Raw genomic sequence first — 23,199 nt, 5'->3', positions numbered from 1 at the left:
AGCCCCCAACTGCGGAGAGTCTCCTCTCATGCAGGCGTCTAGTGCTTCCTGGCAGGTCCTGATGTTGAGAAGAAGCCAAAGGGGACGCAACCAGAAGTTTCTTTGGGCTCGAAGTTTTTGACAAATGCACAGTATATGGATGAGGTTTTCCTCTTCCTGCTTGCAAAAGCGGCATTGGGATGAAGCCCCTTTCCTGTACCCCTGGCAAAACTTGTATGCCATCAGCGGGATTAAACCAAAACGAAATCGCATCAATTGAAGTTTTATATGCACTTTCGTAGAAGCAGCCAGATGCGATGGAAGAATTTTCGAGGTGTATAATTTAGAGACCCAGGGGCCATGAAATAGGTGGGCGACCCGTTGCTCGTCGAGGTCGCTTGACAGACTTTTTGCCTGTTTGGTTAGGAGTTTTGTTTTCGCTGCAATTGGCAAGATAGCTTACATAGTTAATGAGACTTTATCTTAAACCTGTACAGGGATGGACTGGCCAATCTCTTGTAGGATGCCCATAAGGAGGCTGCTTTCAGGGCTTAATGGGATGTCATTATCCAACCAAGATCACATGGCCACATCCTAGTTGCGCCCAGAGTAATTGCAGCGACTGAAATTAATTGAAGAATTCCGTCTAGCATTTGTTTTTATTATTCATTGTGATGCACTTTTTTTTGCTCCGCAGGCCACCTCAGGTTAAACCAACCTTATGAAAATCAGCACATCTGATATACCCTGATTTGGGTCCAATGCTCAATATGCCACAGGAACCAAGGGGCACCGAACTGAAGAGGACCAAATAGGTCAAAGTCGATCTTGAGTTGCTTGTTGTCTGGTACAGAAAGGACCTGACTTGGCAATTTTAGCTGGTCTTTTACTACTGAAGCAGGACCAAGGCTGTATTGCATAAGGCTTATCTAACCTAAGGTGCCCTAGAGAGTAAAGAACAATGAACTGGAATGCAGCCCGAGAAGTTACCAATGGCTGAGATTAGTTCAAACATTCCATCCATCTCCTTTTTGTATACTTTTTTTGTATTCTACATTCTAGCTGAGGCCTCCTAGAATACAGGACTGGCTTGAACATTTTTCTCAAGGATGATTTGATTTCGAGTCCAGCCCTGCACATGGAACTCTATAGAACTATTTAGTAAGTTTCACACTGTAAAGTTGTGGAGCTGCTCCTTGTAAGATGTAGAGGTGCAGTACTTTAATTTGTAAAAGAATAAGTGCTGATGCCCAAAGTTCTGTTCACACGACCATGGCCAGTGCTATCAAATGCTGGGATTCCAAATACCAACAAAAAACACTACGGTGGGGGAGGACCTCGGGGAAATTTACAGACCTGGCTCTGGATACAATCCCCAAAGAACCTATAAACAACAAAAGGTACCAGAGGGTCTCAAAACAAGCACCGCCCAGAGGTACACCTCTGAGCGGTGCTTGTTTTGAGACCCTCTGGTACCTTTTATTCCAAATACCAAGCCTGCATAGTCTTGATTCCACCTCATGTCCCTTTCATCCAAAACCAGACACTCCCTGTTCCTTTTCTCACTCTTTAGGTTCCTTTTTATGCTTGTTTTCTTTCTTTGTCACTGTTTTTCCATGTTTCTCATCCTCCTTTCCCCCATTTTAATCTTTTCTCTCTTCCTCTTTGTCAAAATCTAATGAGGAAAAATAAGTGCTGGTACCCACAAATGAGTGTCAGTGGGCCCCACTTGCAACCATCGGCTCAAATTGAGCACTGAAGAGGTGCATGGGTGCACCTGTCTACTGATCTATGTCAGAGCATGGACGATACTAGCATGACTCAAAGCATCATCCATACTTTCCTTGAACAATTTAGGCCATCATTATGATGTCGGGCAGAAAGCCGACCAACAGCACATCGGAGGCTTTCTGCCAGACATCATAGGTTTCCGTCTGACTGCCATATTATGATACTGGTGGTTGGAGGAAAACCCGCGGGGAATTTTGCTCTTCTTCCAGCAGGCTCATGGAGCCCAAAGGGGCAGTAGGCAGAATTGCAATCCCGAAATGGCAGCAGAGCCAGACTTGACTCCGCTATCTGGATTACAATGTAGCTTTTCACCTGCTCTTTCATGGTGGTCCGCCCGCTATGAAAAGGCAGGTGGAAAGTGACTCTGTGGGCCCCCTAGGCCCTTTGCTAAGAGCCCTGGGAACACCTGTGGTGCACCCCTTAGCATCCCTGCACCATGTGGCAGACACCGTATGGTGCCCCCCACATGGTGCAGAGATCTTTATAAACATAATTTGTTCTATTGCAGCTTGTGCTGCAAACGTTTTCTGGCCACTGTACAAGCTGCAATAGAAAGATTGATGTTTCTGACCGCCCATAGGGTGGTTGCATCCTAATACTGCGGGTGGAACTGCCAACTAATAGTCAGTGACATCGTAACAGTGATAGTGTCCTTAGTCTGGATCACATTCCAGCTATCTCTTTTCAACCTCTTGTACATTAATAATGTGTAGCTAAGGTTTGCAAGAGCTAACCGTGCGTTGCTCTTAGGCAAAACTGTCACTGCCTGTATCCCCCTGGTCTCTGGGTTATGAAGGAAGCAGCAGAAATAGAAAGTAAACTATTTACTCTCTGAAGTTTACATTCCTTGGCCTTCCACCATCCTCTCAGCATCAAAGAGAAGTCCATAAAGTGCTAGGAGAGGGAGAAAGGGGTTTAACTCTGTGATGTAACTTGGGGGGAGGGGTTTGAAAGTGTGTGTTCTGCCACTTTTGCTACCTCTGTTATTTTGGCAAACCAATGTCTGTGCCATACCCTGGCACCAAAATTTAGTCCGACCACAGAATGATGATCGGTTTATTTGGACTTTTAGTGGACTTGTATAGTCCTCATTCTACATTTTACATATTTGACAAGAGATCTTGAGTTTTAAACTAGTTGAGACCAAGGCATCAATGAACTCCCACAAACGTAATGATCCAGTGCCTTGTTAGATAAACACTTTTCAGTGGGAAATACTGGGCTTACCCCTGGTAGTTTGAGCGAAAATGAGAAAGTCTTTAATGAGAGAAACGTAATGTAAGTATTTAAGAAACATACTACAACAACATTAAAGGTAATCATTCAAACAGTAAAATCCCCACAAAATGAATGTGAAAAGAAGACACGTGCAATGAGTAAAACAACACCACAATGATGAAAATTGTTGGACTTGGCCCTTTCTGTAGGGTCACCCCAAACCTTTTGCCCCCTCCTGCTTTCTGAAAAAGTTTTTGTTCGCTTTTCGGACTCTGCACACTTTACCACTTCTAAATGATGCTAATATGCTTGTGCTCTCTCCTTTAAACATGTATATATATTGGTCTACATTTTAATCAGAAGGGGAAGGGGGAATGAATCAAATGTCTTAGTGTTCCAAGGTCTTTAGATTTCCTCCGAAGGCCCTCATTCACTCTAACCTGGGGTGCGGTGTATATTGGTTCTCCGCCCTTCTAGTTATGTGCATTGCATCATCATTGGGTCTTTTTACGCCTGAGTTTCCAGTTCTCCAAGCAATCTAGAATCCTCCACATTGAGGTAGACCATCCAGTTTATGACAGTTTTAAGAGATATGGGCCTAGATGTAGGTAATTATATTTTACCACTTCTTAAATACCGAATTTTACCGATTCGGTATTTAAGAAATGGTAAAATAGAGGGGGGTGGGATGTAGGTATTACATATTCTGTAAATACCGAATTGTTCAGATTCGGTATTTACCGATTCTGTAAATACCGATTCGGTAATGCACATTGATTCCTATGGGCATTGAAGTCCATAGGAATCAATGGGCATTACCGAATCGGTATTTACCGATTCGGTAAATACCGATTCCAGCAAGGGTGCATGGGGTGTCACTTTGACACCCTCTAGCACCCCAAATACAGGCATGTGTGCCATGTGGCACACAGACATGCCCTAAGGGCATGTCTTTCTGTCACATGGCATAGGTGTGCATGCACACATGTGCATGCACACCAGGATTCGGTATTTTACCACCCAATTGGAATGGGTGGTAAAATACCGAATCTGAAAGGCCTTTGGGACTCAGAAGAGTCCCACCTACATCTGGGTTTTACCGAATCAGTAAAATTACCGATTCAGTATTTTACAGAATCGGTAAATTTACTGATTCGGTCAATTTACCGAATCTGTAAAATGATGCCCCTACATCCCAATCACCAAATACCGGTCGGTAATGGCCGAATTCGTCCGTTACCGACCGGTATTTGGGCTCCTACATCTGACCCCTGGTTAGTAATGCGGATAAAAGGTGAATTTAAAAATACCTCTTTTCCTGTGTGTCGTATTTTATTATACAGAAAAGGGGTAACGGTAAAAATGAAAAATGGTGCTTAGGTGTATGTGTTAGTGGTCCATGACACCTGGTGTAAGATAATGATTGGCCAACATGTTTCGGCCCTAGGTTGCCCATGCGGGTCAAGGGGCCTTCTTCAGGATCAGGGTTGGAGAGACTTTTTAATGGGATCGCTCTTGTAGAGTAGGTAGATTCACTAACTCTTCTTCATCATGGAGCTCATTTGCTCAAACTGTGACGTTATTATAGGTGTAGACTGTGCCCGTGGAAAACAGAAAAACATCAAAGAAATGCAGTACATGTTGATTATATAAAAGTGCATTCTATGTAACGCAATATTGTGCTAAAAATATAGTGAATACTAAAGAGGTCGGTATTTGGATTTATGTTTTTTCCCGATCTCTAGATCATTGTTGTCCAATTTCTCTAACAATATTCTACAGTTGTTGGTATGTGGTCACTGATGGTATACATCCGTGCCACTCCATAGGATGTATCAAAATTTATGAATGGTATTGAAAATATGTGCTCATTACGGAGACCATGTCTGTGCTCATCTTATACTAGAACTTCTTTGACTTAGTTGGAGTTCGTTGGAGAACAATTTTATGTAGTACGGAGCTCTTTCTTATCTTAGAGAGCTGCCCTCTCCTCTCTGGGTGGAGTTTTTTTTATTTATTTATTTATTACTATTTGTTGGAACGGCAGAGGTTCATATCGCGGTGGCACTGTTGATGCATTTTATATGAGCATCTCTGAACATCAATTGAACAACTATTGTGTGGGAAGTTGTGATTTCATATATGTCGCTTATAGGCAGCTTGGTAGGTGCCAGTTTCGGTGTGCGTTATTTCTAAATAATTTCTGCCTAAGCGGTAGGGGTTTGCTTAATAAATAAGATATATGTGTTAGCCTTATATCTCAATATTTCCATGCATTGAATTTACGAAAGAATTACCTTTTTAAGGAGACTTCTGTGGCTCCTTCGTACAGGGGAGGGGGAATGTGCACCCTCTGAAACTAATACGCCTGAGACAGGTGAGTGACGCAAGTTTGCTTTACCTTATTTTGAGTAATGCCGTCTGGAGTCTCGGCGTGTATCTCACACCTTTGTGGTGCTTCCTGCATGTCAGTGCTGCCACCGTCCTGCGTGCCACGGATATGGATTGGGGCCCAAACGGCAGTCTTTTAAGTTGTTTCTTAACCTCGGGCCATGGATAGTAAACATAAAATAAATCTTTCCAAGGTTGGTTATAAGTTTGTGGAAATAAAAGACAACTGATACAATTGACATAATGAAGTAAATTAGGTGTTGGTAGAATTCCTAAAGTGAGAAGAGAAATACTCTAATCAAATATAGGAAATGTTTTCCATGATGTTAAAAATCTTTGTGCTTCTTGCACAGTATTGTTTCAAACATTCTCATAGTTATTCATTTTTTGAGTGTCACGCTCTGATATTTACAGTCGTGCTTGTATGTCCTCGCCAGTTGGCAATTCTTTGTGTTTCATTACTCCTCTGAGCAGGGTTCATAACTTTTAAGTCTCAGGGTACCTGGAGTCAATAGATACTCATTAGTGTCTCCTAGATAGGATAGCCATGGTATGTTGTCGTGCTATCCTTTGTCATACCTCTTAAGGAGGTCCACCCACCATTGCTCTTTTTCAAAAAGGACGTTTTCTGCACTGTGGCGTTTTGTGTCAAGGGTTTCTAGGATGACCCAGTTGATGTCGTTAATGGTGAGTTTTATACTAAGAAAGTGGTTGCTCATTGGAGTAGTGGATTTTTTGCTTTTAATGTTGCTGTGGTGTTTGCAGATCTGTTGTTTTACTTTACGACAGGTCATCCCGATGTATTTGAGGTGACATGGACATGCGATCATGTACACTGCATGGGTTGTGTTATAGTTGATGTGACGTCTGAGCGTCCACTCAAAGTCATTAGTTAGTGTTAGGGTCTTGGTTGCTTATGTGAGTTTGCATACGGAGCAAAAACCGCAGGGATAGTGTTCAGTGACTGGCGTACTGATCCAATCAGTGAATGCTGTCTCCATTGGGACCTGATTTAGTACTCGTCTAGTGTGGACTAAAACGTCTCAGATGTTTCTGGTTCTCTAGTTTGCGAATCTTGGTTTAGGCTATTTCAATGTCCCCGAAGTAAGGATGCGTCAGTGTTTATAAATCATATTTTTCAGCATGTTGGTGGCTGTGTTATATGTTGTTACGCATGTTAAGATGTCCGTTTCTGCCTCTTTTGTGGTTGTTTCTAGAAGGTTTTGGTTTCTCGCTCTTTTTGGCATCTTTGAATGATCTTCTTGGGGTAGTCCCTTTCTTTAAGTTTGTCACTCAAATCTTTGACCTGTTCTTTGTAGTCCTGTGTGTTGCTCCAGTTCTGCCTTATCCGTAAGAGTTGACTGTATCTTAGGTCTTCTCTCAGGAGGCGGGGGTTGAAGCTGTTAAATAAAAGGAGACTATTATTGGAGGTAGGTTTGTATAAAGTTTTGATTTGTAATTTGTTATTTTCTTCATAGATGGTGATGCCTAGAAAATGTAGTGCCTTCTCATTTGCTGTATAGGTGAACTTCAGGAATTCATTGCAAGCATTGATCCATTCTTGGAATTCTGGTAGTGTGTCCGATGTCCCTTTCCAGATCATCAGCACAACATCTATGTACCTCTTCAAGAATAAGATCTTGGTCCTGAATGGGTTTGTTTTGCATAGGATGTGTTTTTCGTCGAAGGTGTTGACATATAGTCATTCCAGACTAGGGGCGAAGGTGCTATTCATAGATGTCCCGTGTGTCTGGAGATATAGTGTTCCATCAAATTCAAATACATTTTCGGTCAGGGCTAGCTTGCACCATTCCAAGATGAAATGTCTTGGGGTGTTGTATGTCTACTCTTGTTTGAATATGATTTGTAGGGTAGCTTCTTGGGGTAGGCTCGTGTATCAGCTTTATATGTCCATTCCTACTAGACAAGTGATACCTCTTTGGTATGTCAGGTTTTTAGGTGGTTCAGAAGGTCCCAGGTATCTTTATGGTTTTTTGGTGGGTTCTGAACAAGTGATAATAGGTAATGGTCCACAAATTGTGACAGGGGTTCAAATATAGAACCTATTCCTGAGACTATCGGTTGTCCTGGAGGTGGTGTTATCTCCTTATGTGTTTTGGGCAAAGAGTAGAAATAGCGTGCTCTTGGATTTTTCCTCCTTTAGTAGTCCGCTTCATTTTTAGAGATCCAGAAGTTTGTTTCTGCTTCCTCTACCATTATATTGATGGTTCGTTTAAGTCTTGTTGAAGGATCTTGGGTGAGAATTCTGTAGTATCTCTCATCAGTTAGTAAATCTGTGCATTGTATGTGGTAGCTCTCTGATGATAACAGCACAACTCCTCCACCTTTGTCGGAGAGTTTTATTATTAGGCCCTCTTTTTTCTTCAATTCATCTAAGGCTTGTTGTTCTTTCTTTGTCATGTATGTTTTTTTAGTTTTCTCTTTGGTAGTCTCTTCTTTTTTGAATTGGGCCTGTTCGAAGTCCAGTATTTCTACTGGTATGGAGTGGTTTGGTGGACAGAAGATGGATTTCTTCCTCTACGTTCATGTCACCATCCGTTGGGTGATCGGTTTGGTCTTTGAAAAAAGCTTTTAGTTAGATTTTTCGACAGAACTCACTAGTTTGCAGTAAAGTTTGAATTGGTCAGTGAGTGGGTACAAATCCTACTCCTTTATTGAGTAACTAGCAGCCTGCCCCGGCGTTGCCCGGGGCAGATGGGGCTGGGGGTAGCATCGCAGCAGGTGAGGCGCAGCAGAGCAGCCGTTTTGTTGGTCCTGGCCGCTTCTGCCTATGCTTTGTTTTCCCTGACGTCCCGACTTTGTGGAAAAGCGTTTCTGAGCACTCAGTGTTCATGGCCCCCGCCCGTCGTAGGTCCTAGCCGCTTCTGCCCTCTCTTTGTTTCCCCCGACGTCCCGACTTTGTGGAAAAGGCTTTCTGAGCACTCAGTGTTTATGGTCCCCGCCCGTTGTAGGTCCTGGCCGCTTCTGCTCACGCTTTGTTTCCCCTGACATCCCGACTTTGTGGAAAAGGCTTTCTGAGCACTCAGTGTTCATGGCCCCCACGGGTCGTTGGTCCTGGCCGCTTCTGCCCACGCTTTGTTTCCCCCGACTTTGAGGAAAATGCTTTTTGAGTACTCAGTGTTCATGGCCCCTGCCCGTCCCTTGGTGCGCACCCGCGGCTGCTTCACTTACCTCATCCGCCGCTCCTCCCCACGCTGCTGAGTTTACCACTCCACTGCTCCTCCGCTTCTCGCCGCTCCTCACCGCTTGTCCGCTCACTGCTCCTCCCTGCCTGTCCGCAGCTCCTCCCCGTGCTCATGTTGGCCGCTCTTCCTCTTGCTCCTGAACGCCGCTCCTCCCCGCGCTCCCGATGTCATCGCGCACGTTGCGGCCGGCACTACTCCCAAGGGACTACTTTTTTTTATTCGTAAATTTTTTAAAGAACGTATATTTTTATTTTTATATAGCCTATGTCCTTCTGCTTGCCCTGAAGTTTTCAAAGATGTCTTGGGTGTTTGGATTGGTGGTGTACTTTTCGAGTTTACCTGGCTCAAAGGACACAGTTCTCTCTTTATAATAGTAGTATAGATTTCTATTGGTCCTCAGTTGGTATATGATCTGTGAGAATGACTACTAGTGACTTGCTATGCTATGTCCTGATTTTTCCTGATCCATTGACATTCTCCTGGTTAGGACTCCCTTATCTGTCTTGTACCAGATTACTCCTTCCTCTTGTCTCTGCATGGATTCTGGCCTCACCATACAATTGTTGAAAAAGGTTGGGGTGGTTGACCTTGCATATAGGGGTTCATCCATCCAGAGAATTGTGGTGAAAAGGTTGGAACATTGGTAGTTGATGCTCTCCAAAATTAGGTGTTCTCCAATACGTGTTCCACCTTCGCGTGTTGTGTCTGTCATGTCCTCTGCTATGTCATTGTTGTCTGTTGTCGTCACTGCTACTCCAATCTGTACTATCAGAGGAGTTACCTCCTGAAGAATCATTGTCACTTTGTTCTTCAAGTAGGGTGCTCAGGGGGGCACCGCTCAAACATGCCATAGCAAACGCTGCTTCGCTTTCAGCAAGCAAGAGCAGAAAAAAGGCTGAAAGTGGAGCAGAACTGCTTTTGAACAGATGGAGCTGCATCCTCCCTCTGTCCAAAAGCAATGCTGGCTCCCACAAGAGGCAGGGAGCCAGCAGGGGACGCAGAGGCTTCGAGGTCCTCTGCAGCCTTGGGGGCCAACTACCCCTGCTGTTACCTCCAGTAAGTCCCATACAGTGGAATTGCTGAGAGGTTTTCGGTGGCCACTCCCCCTTTCTGCACCACTCTGCAAACGCACCTTGTGGTGCACTACTACTTGGGGATGAAGTCCCCTTGGCTCTTGAGGGTGCTTGGGGGCCAAGAAGCCCTCCTGGTACCTCCTGTAAGTCCTACACAGCGGGATTCATGAGAGCTGGTCAGAGGCTCCGCCCCTTTCTCCAGCACTATGCAAACGTGATAATTACTTAAAAACAATAGAAATTCACTGAAAAAACCAAAGGTTACAGGGATGTTATAGTTTTGAATTAGTATTTTTTTAAAACCTTACACATTCACTGAAAAAACTAAAGGTTACAGGAACATTATGGTTAAGAAATGGAATAAAAAAGACTTAGAAATTCACTGAAAAAAACAAAGGATACAGGGATGGTATAGTGAGTTTCAGGTGCCACTTGCACAAAACCAGAATAATTCATCTGTTATAGTTAGTGAGCTAACTATAACTCGCACCCCTGCAATGCTCTGCTTATGACTTCACATATTACATCACTCATGTACACATGGTCAGTGACATCACAACTACTGATTGGATTTATACCAAATCATGAAAAGGCACTTCCCTGAGCCAACAGCTATGTTTTTGCCAAATTTGGTGTAATTCCGTTCAGCAGTTCGGACTGTAGCCGGGTCTAAAGCTCCTTTGGAAATAAACATGGTAAAAAATCATTGTGGGACTCCCCCTTTTTCTTGGCCCCCACTTGATGGATCACTCTGAAACTTTGGGGACAGCAGCTAAAGTGAGTGGCAAACTAGGTTTGAAGATTTTGTGAGGATTTATCAAATTATGCCAAAGTTATTGGAAAATCAAAAAATGCCAGTGGGTAATATATGTAAGCGAATCCAGTTTTATATGCTGGTTGTAAATCAGGACATTGACACTTTGTTTCCACTCCATTTTACATGACATTGCTTTTAACTTCAGCACATTGTCCAGATTGTATGCTTTTATTATACAGACTTTGATTCTTGTTTTCTGCCTTTGAAACTCCACTATTTACAGTATTGGTAAGCTGCATTATAGGATGGTTGGTCTCACTGAGATTGAAGCATGCGCTGGGAGGCTGGGAGGCTGACACACCAGTTGAATATCCACACTTTGTGCACAGTTGGGCCACAGGGGAAGTGGCCACTATTCTTCATGTCCCTATGCCCTTTGAAGAATGCGTTAGGATCGGAGTTTTCAGAGACTGGTCATAAGAGAACATTGTTCCTGCAATAGAGGTCAGGGGCCATGTGCTGGTGGATCCATTACCAGCGTTTACAAACATTTTGGGTCAGTGGATTCTGTGAAGTGACTATTGAGGGGGGAAAACAACAGCATGGTTCTTTTAACGCACGCAACCCATTTTGCTTCTTTTATCATTCAGGCGACACGTAATGGGGGGTTGGCGGTGCAAAGCATATGTTATCTATTTTCCGACTAGGGCGGATGGCTTATATATCATATATCTATACCATCATGAAACCTAGACAACGATATCTCATACATTATGCAATTCAGACAGTATCAAATGTTTTCCCTGCTATTTCGTTGAGATCCATGCATAGAAATTTTGCATACTCATCATAAGATTACGCTGTGATTTTGTGCTTGGTAGTATGCTTTTTTTGTCTATCATTGCCTTTAGTGGAATGGGCTATATTACGGCTATTGTAATGGCGCCAACCAGATTGACAAAGGCTTCTAGCAAGCCAAAACGCGTCTCTCTTTTATTTTTGGGATTGAGGCTGACCTAAACTAATAAAATAGATGCTTTATCCTAACTACCTGGAGTCTGTGCATTCTTCTATGGTTAACTCTGTGGGAGCTGGGTGTTTGTGTTCATATATATATATATATAGGGCACCAATAGGGCCCTTAGTGGGCGTGGCACTGTGAACACCACCCAGCTTCATGCTGGTAGTTGCGTTCCAAACAAGGTGAGTACAATCATTTCCTTAAGTAGGTTCGGTCCCCCTGTCTTGATTACACATAAATAAAAACCTTACAGTAGGCATGAGACAGTCCAGGTTTAGGAGCTGTTTTCACCTGGTAGAGCGTACTTCACAGAAGGGAAGCTGTTTCCCCTCCAAAGCCTTACCATTCCTGTACTCCGCTTCTAGTCCAGATTGGGAATGGTGCTCCTATTCATGGTCAAGGGTAGTCGTGCAAAGTACATACGTCAACAATGAGCCCCTGAGCTCCAATAGGGCACACTACACTTTCCCCCACCATCTGGTGTTGCTGCCTTGCTAATGCACGCAAACCACAGCCTCAAAGTGCTGCTTCCTAGTCCGACGCGTTTCAAGGCTGTTCTTCCCTTCCTCATGGACTGTGCACAGAGGGACACGACACATCACCATTGTTAGTTTCCACCCATTTATTGATAGAGACACCGCCCTTAGTGGGCGTGGCACTGTGAACACCACCCATGCTGGTAGTTGCGGTCCAAACAAGGTGAGTACAATCATTTCCTTAAGTAGGCATGTTAGCAGCTCCCCATGTGGAAAAGCAATGACGGATCCTGCAGGACGCGGGGAGCCGGCGGGATCATGGGGGCATTGGGGCTCCCCCCACGGTTCCCAACGGATAGGGCCTGCACCCGGGGGATGGATGGTGTCCCTGGGGCTATAAGTGGCCCGGGAGGGGGGCACGCAGCCCCCATCCCCAAAAATGAAAAAAAAAATAAAGGCCGACCTGGGAGATGGGGTCCCCGGTGCCAATAGAGGCCTCAGGAGGGGGGGCACGCATTGCGGGTCAGACCCAGAGGGATGGGGTCCTCAGGGCCCATAAAAGTAAAAAGATAGGGGCCACAGAGCCTCTCTTCCCAAAATAGTTTTTTTTTAAACCTGAGATTGTGCCGAAGCCCCACCCCCCCTCCCTGCAACACTCTGCAAACGCACCCTGTGGTGCATTTTAAGTTGGGAAATTAATTCCCCTTCAATACTGGGGGTCCCTGGGGACCAACTAGCCCACCAGGTACCTCCAGCAAGTGCCACAGGTCTGCTTAGCAGAGAGATGGTCCAGGCCACGCCCCTTTTTACACCTCTCTGCAACGCAGCTCTGTGGCGCTTACTGGAGGTACCTTGTGGGATAGTTGGAACCCAGGGACCCTTAGGATTCAAGGGGACTTTATCTCCCAACTTAAAACACACCACGGGGCGCGTTTGCAGACTGGTGAAGGGAAGGGACAGGACCTGAGGTGACATGTGTGCAAATACGCCCTGTGGCGCGTTTTAAGTTGGGGAATTAATTCCCCTTCAATTCTGAGGGCCCCTGGGGGCCAACAAGCCCACCGGGTACTTACAGCAAGCGCCACAGGGCTGCGTTGCAGAGAGGTGGTCCAGGCCACACCCCTTTTTACAACTCTCTGTAATGCAGCTCTGTGGCGCTTATTGGAGGTACCTGGTGGGCTAGTTGGACCACAAGGACCCTCAGGATTCAAGGGGACTTTATCCCGCAACTTAAAACGTGCCAGGGGGCGGGTTTGCACAGTGGTGAAGGGAGGGGGCAGGATCTGAGGTGACATGTATGCAAACCCGCTCTGTGGCACCTTTTAAGTTGGGGAATGAATTCCCCTTTCAATCCTGAGGGCTCCTGGGGGTCAACTAGCCCACCAGGTGCTTCCAGTAAGGTTGTCCAGGTCATACCCCTTTTTACACCTCTCTGCAATGCAGCTCGGTGGCGCTTACGGAGGTACCTGGTGGGCTAGTTGGACCCCAGGGACCCTCAGGATTCAAGGGGACCCCCAACTTACAACTCGCCATGGGAGCATTTGCTGAATGGTGGAGAAAGGGGGCATGGCCTTTGTCTACCTCTCACCAATCCTACCCCGTGGGGCTTACTGGAGGTAAAAGGTAGGCTAGATGGCCCCTAAAAGACCCCCAGCAGTGAAGGGGAATTCAATCTCCATCCAAGAGCGCACCAGGGAGCTCTTTTGTAGAGTGATGGGCAAAGTGGGCATGGCCTGGCATGGGAACTTACCAATGTGGCTGTGTGGGACTGACTGGAGGTAATAGTTTGGGAAGTTGGCCTCCAAGGATGTCCTTGGCGGCCAACTACCCATCTTGTTATCTCCAGTAAGTCCCATACAGTGGGATTGCCAAGACGTCTTCGGAGGCCATAGCTCCCTTTCTCTACCACTTTGTAAACGTATCTCGTGGCAGACTACGGGATGAGGGATGAAGTCCAATTTTGTCCTGAGGGAGTTTGGGGGCCAAGAATCCCTGCTGGTACCTCCTGTAAGTCCTACGCAGCGGAATTCCTGAGCATTGGTTGGACGCCCAGCACCCTTTCTCCACCACTCTGCAAACACGACTACTAGTTAAAGTAGCATATTTCTGCACCTCTAACTTAGAGGTAGTTTTAATCCCCCTGCCCTAATATGTACTAGGGCCTTAAGAGGAGGTCATGCTAATCACAGGGGTACCCCAACACATAGTGTTCCCTAGTGTATGTAGGGGTTTTCACTGTATTCTTAGTATATTTTAGCATAGCACTGGCTCTAGGCCTCATTAGTCAGACTCAGTTACCACCAGTACCCATCTAAAAAAGTTGTGGATTTTGCAACAAGGTCTCTTTCTGCTCCTTTTATGGTTCTTTCTGCACGTCTTGCTTCTTCTTGCACTTTTCTTCGCCTTTGTGGACTTCTGTGGCTTCTTTCTGCATTTCTTCTGCTTCTTTCTGTGCGTTTTTTCTCTTTCTTCACATGTCCTACCTCTGTAGGCATAGTTAGAAACTAGCATTTAAAAAACCTTTGAAATTCACTTAAAAAAAACATAGGTTTCAGGCATATTATAGTTAGAAATTAGCATTTAAAAAACCTTAGAAATTCACTGAAAAAAACATATGTTTTAAGGAAAGGTATAGTTAGTTGGACATTTCACTCGTACAAAACCAGAGAATTTCCCCGTTATAGTTAGTTCAGCTTACTATAGCTCGCGCCATATTACATCACTCATGACACGGTCAGTGACATCACTGATGACATCACTGATGACATCACACATGACATTACTGATGACATCACTGATAACATCATCCATGTGATAATTTGATGCATCATCTCACAGCCTAATATAACCTTTGATACACCCACTCTAAGTTACAGACTGCCATTCTCAAAACCATAGACACTCCAACACCAATAACCGCATACCCACTCACTGATTCTTAGGTTTACACACACATCTACTCACTCACCTGTACAGTCACTCATACTTATGTTCACTCCGTACAGGGCTATCATATGCACTCATACACCTATATGGACACTCACACACCGCCACTCATCCATAGAGGTACTCACACACCTAGTCAGTCATGCAAATAGTTAATCATACTGCCATTTACTCACCTATACAGTTATACACACACCAGCTCAATTACTCATACACATACTAGCACATTCTTACGCTCTTATACAATCACTGATACAAGCACACACTCATCCATATAGCCAGTCTCAGAATCACACACTCTCACTTATAGCCATTTAAATACTCTAACACACATATATACCGCCTTTCATATATGTACCACTGAGATGTACATTCACTCACTAACACACCCAAACACACACTCACCCTCCCATACTGTCCATCACGGATGCACTCTTGAAACCATGCACCCAGTAAATCACCCACTCACACATCTATACACAGAGTCACACACACCCCGCCCACACAAACACTCAGGCACCCATACAGATACTCAGACAACCAATCAATAATTCATATAGACACTCATGTAGCTATTCACTAACCCATGCAGCCGCTTATACACAAATAGACAGACGGATACAGACATTCACACAGTTTAGTCACTAACCATGCATTCAGTAAGATATGTTTAATCACTCACTTATAGACTCAGTCATGCACCTACTAAATCATCAATACAGACACTTATACATCCACTCATTCTTCAATACGCCTTTCCCTAAATATATTAAACATATTTACATTTTACAGAAACACAGTCACTGGATGATGTCATTTGAGATGTTATCAGTGATGTCATTTGAGATGTCATCAGTGATGTCACTGACCATGTCATGAGTGATGTAATATGTGATGTCATCAGCAGTGCATTGCGGGGGCGCGAGTCATAGTTAGCTGAACTAACAATAATGGGGGAATTTCTCTGGTTTTGTACAAGTGAAATGTCCAACTAACAATAACTTTCCCTAAAACCTATGTTTTTTTTGTTAATATATATATAAAGCTCTTAACAAAGCTAGAACCAGACCCAGAGAATCCTTGTTAGATCCTCCAACAACTAACAGCAATTGTGATAATGAGACGGAAGGGGATGAGGAGGAGAACAATGTACCTAGATTAATCCTCACTTTCAATAACCAACATCGTCAAATACGATCAATCACCAACCAAAACTGGCCGATTGTTTTGACAGATGCGGTTATAGCCCCTGAGGTGCCAAACATCTCCACCATTACATATCGTAGAGGCACCTCAATGAGATCACAGATAGTACGTAGTAACCCGGAAAATATCAAAATCAGTAAACATACCTGGTTAAAACCAAGGGAGGGTTTCTATAGGTGCTCATCTTGCAGGGCCTGCAAATTTGGTATTACAACTACCAAATATCTAACCCCCTTCAGTCCACATGAGCAGAAAATAAAAGGGTGTTTTAATTGCAAAACTGAGTATGCCGTGTACGTCCTGACATGCACTTGTGGCCTCAGATATGTGGGCAGCACGAAGCTACAGGTGCATGTCAGGATACTCCAACATATACGGGCTATAGTCAACAACGACACAGCATACCCAGTAGCGAGACATTTCAAAGCTGTCCATAACAATGACCTTAAACATTTGGAGTATTTTGTAATTGCCGCCGTCCCTGAATTTCTTCGGGGAGGTAATCGTGAAAAAACATTAAGGCAATTGGAGATTAAATGCATCCTTTAACTAGACAGCAAACACCCAAAAGGACTTAATAATACGGAGGATCTACACAATTTCCTTTAAATCAGTAGCTTCTATACAACTGTATCTTTATCTATTTATGTATGTATATATCTATAAATTCTACTTATATATTACAATTTAACTCTGGAAATTTTAAAGTTTCCTGCGATCTGTATAACATCTGTTTTTAGCTTTTTTAATATATACATTATATTTGTTATGTATATATCTTTTAACATACCCCTCTAATGTCCCCTTTAACTTTATCTTGCACATTTAGCAATTTTGCACACAAGTTTTGCACTATTTCTTGAAACCTATCAGGCAGCTGTCATACTGTGAGACAAAACGATTGGCACATAGCAAACTTTGCACATTGCGAAATTTTGCACTTAGTTGGAATGTTACAATATTGATAAGGATCCAACAAACTTTAAAAACTTTAGGAATTCATTCCGCAATACTGTCATCTCATAAGTACTGTAACCAATGCACATTTTTAAAGTTCATGATTTTATTACGATCAGGTATTTATTTAAATGGATGCTATTTATCTATTTATTTATCTATTGATTTATTTATTTATATATATGAACTTATATTGCTATTTATTCTGTATATGCATATATATTCTATATTTATGGATATATAATAGTCAAACACATGAACGTTACCTATGTGTTTTTATATTTGTATCAAAAGTCCAGTACTTATTTGCGCTATCGCAATATGCATTTAAGCATATAAAAGTCAATGGAATATAGCGTGTGCATGAACCTTATTTATTGTGCTAATGCAGACAATATGTATCAACAAAGTTACAACATTACAGCATTCATGCCTCTTAACGTTTCTTCCATGTCTATTGATCACATGATGGGGGTGTAAGCATCACATGAAAAACAAAGTATAAATATAGAAAGCGTACTGCGTTTGGCTAAGTGAACAAGAATACATCGTTATTCGAAATGCGTCTGACCTGAAGGTGTAATCAAAATAAAAGACCTGCTTCACCACATAATTCTGGTGTCCGTTTCCCGTCTTTGAAGCGCTACCGGCTGGAGTGCATGAGAAGCTGTGGAAAATCTCTGTTGGATATATATATATATATATTTCTACGGAGCAACAGTCCCATGATTCCGGCGTTCTACCATCTCCCTAAGCTCCACAAGAACTCCACATCACCACCAGGTCGCCCCATTGTTACGTCTATCCATAGACTGACTGAAAACATGTCCAGGTTCGTGGACTCTGTTCTGTTCCCCCTTGTTACTACCCTGGATTCTTATATCCAGGACACAAAAGACTTTTTGAATATAATTGAGGACATGAGCTGGGAATCCGATTATCTATTTATGGTGATGGATATCATCAGTCTCTATACTAACATTGACCACCAACATGGCCTGAGTGCTGTTAGACATTTTTTGGATAAGCGCCAATTGCGCTTTGTACAGCATAACACTATGATTTTCGACTTTGTGCAGTTTTGTTTAAATAATAACAAATTTTTGTTTGGTGAACAACTGTACAGGCAAATCTCTGGCATGGCGATGGGCACCTGCTTCGCTCCCAGTTATGCAAACTTGTTCGTTGGCTGGTGGGAGGAGCAGGTGCCCAGAAGCTGGAAGAAGGGACAAGAGCATGTCAGGGTGGTACATTGGTACCGCTACATAGATGATCTTTTCATCGTGTGGCAGGTTACGACTGTGAGTGCAGAAAGTTATATTGAGGATTTGAACAATAACTGCTACAATCTACACCTCTCGGGAACAATTAGCCGAGTGGCAGTCGACTATTTGGACCTGAGGGTGTATATTGATGAGGGCCTTGTACATACATCCCTGTACAGAAAAGAAACGGCAGGGAACTCAATTCTATTCGCCAAAAGCAGTCACCCACCCAAGCTTATCAGAAGTATCCCTTATGGGGAACTTCTCAGATTCCGTAGAAACAGTACACAAGAGCAGGAGTTTGAGAAAGCAGCCCATGAATGTCTGGAATGTTTCTGACTAAGGGGCTATGATGATTCCCTATTCCAGAGTACACTTAAGAGAGTCAGAAAGATTCCCAGGACCGAATTGCTGAAAAAGAAACAGGCAGAAAAGGAATTGCCAATCATGAATACCAATACAGAAAAGAGTAAATTTAGGATGATAACACCCTATTCCTCTGGAGCCAATCACCTTAAGGCCATGATGCGAAAAAACTGGCATATCCTACGCACAGACAGCATGCTGAGGGAAGACTTGCCTCCTCATCCTCTAGTGACCTTCAATAAGTCCAGATCACTGGGGGATATGTTGGTACATAGCCATTTTAACAAACCCATCATCAAACCGAATACACTGAAGGACATGAGTGGGCTTTACCCATGTGGCCGCTGTAAAGGGTGTGCAGCCAGTAAAAGAGTCCTTCGATGTGAGAACCAGATGACGGGTAGATCCATGGCTATCCAGAAATTCTTGACCTGTAGTATTGTCTATGCAGTTTACTGCTTGGTATGCCCGTGTGGCCTCCGCTACATCGGGAGTACCATCAACCAGCTAAAAGTGAGGGTGCTAGAGCATCTTAGGGCCATTGATAAGGTTGACCCTTCCTACCCAGTAGCTCGCCATTTCTCTGAGTACCATAACAAAGACCGCAGCAAATTACAATACTTTGGGCTGGACTGCATACCCAATAATATCAGGGGCGGAGATAAGTTAAGACGACTCAGACGACTAGAATTGAGATATATCATTGATTTAGCGACTAAGTATCCGGGAAGTCTCAACAGCGGGGAGGAAATGGCTGTCCACCTAGGGAAATGATCTACCTAGGGGAGACAGTGGTATCCAGGTTGATGTATCTGCTCAGCATTCAATGTTAGTAACAAGTATGTAGTACGATCTCAGAACAGGAATGTTTATGATTCAAGAACATGAATGTTTGCTATGAATTTTTGCTATTAGTTCACACAGTTTATTCATCACCTTATGTAGATTTGTTTACATATGTACATAGTTATGTATATATTGTAGCACCACTGTCTGTCTCTTCTATAGTTCTTTAATTGTCTGCTTTTCCCCCTTTTCTTTTCCCTTCTTTACCTTCTCTTTTCTTCTTTTACTACCTTCTTCTTCTTTTTTCTTCTCTCCTTTACTTTTGTTTAATTTTTTCTGTCTTATATGGAAGAGATGAATGTAGGGGTATTTGACAGAGATAAGACGTATTATGGCTATCGTCTATTTTTATCCTAGGCTCTCAAAATAATATGAAGTAAAGATATCTGAGTCGGGTTAGCCATCTAGTGTATATACATCTCTCTGTGTGTATTTTTGTGTGTATATATATATGTATATATTCATTGGTGTATTCGCTCTTTTGATTGTCATGCTGATTTAAGCTTCATTCTCGTAGGGACAGACTGATAATGAAAGGACCTATGCCGATCCACGGCTAGATGTTGTCACATTATATAATTTGTATAATTATTATTTTTGCATTTACCACTTGTTTTTCTAACCGATACACGGTATAATTTCTTTACTTGAAGGGTAATTGTATGTGTTAATGTGCACATCTTATCCACTACAAGATGGTGCTTATATTATCTAGGGTTAGTCCTTTACCTATGTCTGTCACCATGAAGGAGCTTTAAAATTGAGTCATATGCTTAGTGTCATTGACACTGACGAAGGCTGACGCCGAAACACGTTTGTTGTTGACTTTCATTAAATAAAAAAGACCGCTGCTAATTTTCACCACCCCGGAGTGCTGTTGTTCCTTTTGAGGGAAGGCACTTCTGAGCGTTATATATATATATATATATATATATATATATATATATATACATATATATTTCCTCTCAACTGTTCCCGTCGCAGAGGGAACTCAATCTGTCCGTGCCCGCGTCTGAGACCGGGAGCATGTCTCCGTCTAATTCAGAAACAAGAAATCACGCGGCACACTTCTTGGCAGCAGTTATTTCGTTTATTTCACAGGTCTAGCACAAAACTACAGTTTTGTAAATATATAAAAAAATGACATATATATATAAATTAGAAAAAACATGAAAGCAATATAGGACTCCAATGGAAATATGATCACAATAGAACAGAACATCTCTTGCACATCACAATGTTTTGTATATGTAATAGAGTGCAATTGTGGAATGAAATATATTGGCCGCACGACATGCATGGTCAAAAAAAGTGTTCTTGAACACATTTGTGCGGTCAAGAATGGAAACATGGCATATGCCACAGCCAAACATCTATCACAATGCCAGAACAGCGACTGGAGAGCAATGACCTATTACGGAATACACATGATTTCCCCAGAAGAACGAGGTGGGGATCGAATCAAGAAACTATGTCAAATAGAATCTAAATACATCATAAGACTCAGAACCAAGTTCCCAAGAGGGATAAACATCGATGAGGAACTTTATGTACACCTTGAGTAGAGTAAGAGATATAAGAGAAGACTAACTTATTGGCAATGAACTGAATGAACAATTGCACACACTGTATATAGATTGCAATTAGGTGGGTATAATACCCCGAAAAGCAACAAAGTTGGTTATTGCATGAACTGCTTAGTAATGTACTGAAGTAGAAGGAAATAACAAGTACTAACTTGAAAATATCATGCACTAATACTGTTTAAATAATGGCCTGTGCACGCTTAAAAAGACAACTAAACTCAATGAATTGAACTGAAAACCTTAAGAATAATAAATCACCATGAAATAAGACCCTGGGAACGCAAAGTGTCTTTTTGTAAATATGTGTAAAGTTTATTGAATTTAAGTGAGCACTACAGATCCCATAATGCATCATTGTGGCAGAAATGGGTATTTAAAATGAATTAGAACAAGGACTCACTAACCATGAAGAAGGCCGATCAGGCTGAAACGCGTTGGTTGAGTGGTTTGTGGTAAAATAAAACCATAAAGTACCCTGCTCTGGAGTGCCGCGTCATTTGTTGGAAAATAATTACTTTGGGGTCAGGATCTGACCCAAATGCTGAGCACCCGCTGTTGAGCGCTCAGAACGGAAACAGGATCTCATTGTGGTGTATATATATATATATATATATATATATATATATATATATATATATTCACTGAAAAAACCATAGGTTTCATACCAGTTATAGTTAGCTGGAAATTTTACTGAAATAAAACCATTGAAATTCCCACGTTATAGTTAGTCGGACTCACTATAACTTGCGCGTGCAATGCACTGCTGATGACATCACATATTACATCACTCATGACATGGTCAGTGACATCACTCATGACATCACTGATGACATCTCAAATGACATCACTGATGACATCGTCCAGTGAATGTGTGTCTTTCTGAAAAATAAATATATTTTATATATGTATATGTTAAGGTCGATGGAAGAATACATGTTTAAATAAGTGTCTAAATGGATGTTTTTAAAAAAAAAAATTGATTGGTTAACTGGCTTATTAAGTGTATCTTAGTGAATACATATATTAGCGAGTAATGTTTAAATATTTAAATATATGTATCAGTGTTTTACTTTGTGTATAAGTGGCTGCATGGGTTGGTGAGTAGCTACATGTGTGTGTATATGGGTTATTAGATGTTTTTTTAGTATCAGTATGAGTGACTGTATGGTTTGGTGGGGCTGTTACTTAGCACATAGATGCATCAATGACTGACTCACTGTTTGTATGTGTTTTGAAGACAGCATTTGTGTAGGATTGTATGGGTGGATGAGTGTGTATATGTGTGTGTTAGAGAGTGAATGCCTCTCTCACTAGTGTCTTTATGAGTAACTACATATGTTTTAATCTTGTATATATGAGAATTGATGTATATAAGTAAGTATATGTGAGAGTGAGAGATTGAAAGAGTTCCTGTTTAAATAAGTATGTGTTTCTATAAGTGATTGTTTAAGAGAGTAAGTATGTGTAAGTTTCCTTAGAAGTAATGTGCTAATGTGTGTATAGTTGTATATGCAAATAAATGGATGTTTATTAGTTTATTTGCATGTGTGAGTATATGTATGAGTAAGTTTTTGATGACTGTCGGTGTGTAACAGAATGAATAGGGGTATCACTACATATGATGAGTGAGTATATGTATGAGTGAATACATAAAACTGTTGGTGAATGTGTGAATTTGTATATAGATGGTAAAATTACTGAATTGGTTGTTGTAACTGGTATGGGTATATCCACTTTTTTGTTAATGTTAGTTTCTATTTTTGAATATGTGTTTCAAAGGTTACTTTACAGTGAAAGGAGGTCTGTCACTGTGTTACAAGGATGGTGTCATCAGTGATGTCATGAGTGATGTCACTGACCATGTCATGAGTGATGTAATATGTGATGTCATCAGCAGTGCATTGCACGCGCAAGTTATAGTGAGTCCGACTAACTATAACGTGGGAATTTCAATGGTTTTATTTCAGTAAAATTTCCAGCTAACTATAACTGGTATGAAACCTATGGTTTTTTCAGTGAATTTAATAGGTTTTTTAAATGCTAATTCCTAACTATAACCGGTGTGAAACCTATGGTTTTTTCAGTGAATTTCATAGGTTTTTTAAATGCTAATTC

Source organism: Lissotriton vulgaris, chromosome 11 (assembly GCF_964263255.1).
Source record: "Lissotriton vulgaris chromosome 11, aLisVul1.2, whole genome shotgun sequence".
NCBI classification, from domain to species: Eukaryota; Metazoa; Chordata; class Amphibia; order Caudata; family Salamandridae; genus Lissotriton; species Lissotriton vulgaris.
The sequence above is the reverse complement of the archived record's forward strand: the minus strand, read 5'-3'. Positions refer to the sequence as shown.